Here is a 1,541-nt window from a genome sequence, read left to right as displayed (position 1 = left end):
AAAAGCACAAAGCAGACAGACAAAACTTGCCAAACGTTGAAGCATGAGCACCAGTGAAAATGCACTCAAACACCATTCTTTGGGGGCAATAAGATGTGCTCTTCTATGGGGTTTGTTATGTTTCCCATTAAATAAAGGAAAAACTATAAAAGGACCAGCAATGATGGTTTAGCAGTTACATTAACCTTGTAGTCACGGTGCTTGTATGTCCATTCATATAATTTATATAGGCCAGTGATATCAACTAAGCACCTATAAAGGTTCCATGTATAGTGACCGTACCTTGTTCATTGGCTGACATTGAAAAAGGCCCATTTGCCCTTATTTTTTGAGGTTTCTAAATGCTATGCGGAGATAATATCCGTTTCATTGTCCTCATTCTCTTCTTTCTCATCAACAGGAGGGTACTATTCTCAGATCTACAAGACAAATGCCTCTGGTATTCCTCTAAGAATCATCAGTTTAAACACAAATCTGTATTACTCTCCCAATAAAGAGACATTTAACATTACTGACCCAGCCGATCAGTTTGCTTGGCTGGAAGAGACGCTACAATTTTCCCGCCAAAACAATGAAAAGGTAATAGACCCTTGTGTGTTTATACTGTAAATGGCAATAAAACAAGATAACATTTAATAGAGCATTCATTTTAAGAATATGGCAGAAAACAGCTATCTATAACAAAATGGTAGCTCCCCAAAACAGTAACTTGCACAAACACTTCAAATAGGGTACTAGGAATTACAGAAGAGCAATGGCGAGATTTACTGTGTTTCATCCGACCACTGGGAAATAGTTCCCTTGAAACATGATTTGCCTTTCCTGTATGCTGCTTTATGCTGAATAGACATTAAGGAATCTATATCCTCTGGAAAGAGTTCGTCTCACTCTCTCACTCATTCCTCTGCTCAAGAAATCACAGATGTAACATATAATTCAATCTGCATACTTGTTCCAGGTCAGTAACTCAGAATTTGAAGTGTCAGCATAAGAACCAGGTACCTACCATTTTTAGAAGCAGGTCAATAATTGTGGCCTTTGTATGTCTGGCATAATGACTTTAATATCTTTATTTTTGGGTAGCACTTTGATCCTACATAGCATGATGATGCCACACACGTTGTTGTATCATTGATATAAAAATCTGTCATGTGGCATTTCTCTAACATACTCATAGCAGGGATCGGGATTTGCCTCCCAGCATTTTAACATGCTCACCTACTAAAATGCTTTACATTTGATAAATGTGATCTTCACTCGCACAGCTAAATACACAATTGCAACACATAAATGGGAACTGTTTTACCTGTAATTCTGTTCACTCTTGGAGGAGTGTGTTGTGATCTAGACCAGCATTTCTCAAACTTTTTCAGTCATGGCATTATGCAAAATCTTTAGCCACCCCAGTCTAAAAGGTAAATCACATAAAAGGAAAAAAAATTGTGCAACCCCTTCAAAATCGGTACCAGTCCCTTTTCCCACAGAGGGGTGTGGTATGGATTTCGCGGAGGGGGCATGGAAAAATAAAAAAAATATATGTT

The 1,541-nt window shown here is 38.0% G+C and overlaps 1 protein-coding gene across 1 annotated transcript in view; it reads left to right on the top strand.

Moving 5' to 3' along the window:
• SMPDL3A (sphingomyelin phosphodiesterase acid like 3A) overlaps window positions 1-1,541 on the top strand; it is a 34,815-nt gene that overhangs the window by 23,964 nt on the left and 9,310 nt on the right. The window lies entirely within an intron of this gene.

Source organism: Nanorana parkeri, unplaced genomic scaffold (genome assembly GCF_000935625.1).
Source record: "Nanorana parkeri isolate BGI_ZX_2015 unplaced genomic scaffold, ASM93562v1 scaffold886, whole genome shotgun sequence".
In the NCBI taxonomy this organism is placed as follows: Eukaryota; Metazoa; Chordata; class Amphibia; order Anura; family Dicroglossidae; genus Nanorana; species Nanorana parkeri.
This window is presented reverse-complemented; position numbering and strand designations above follow the sequence as displayed.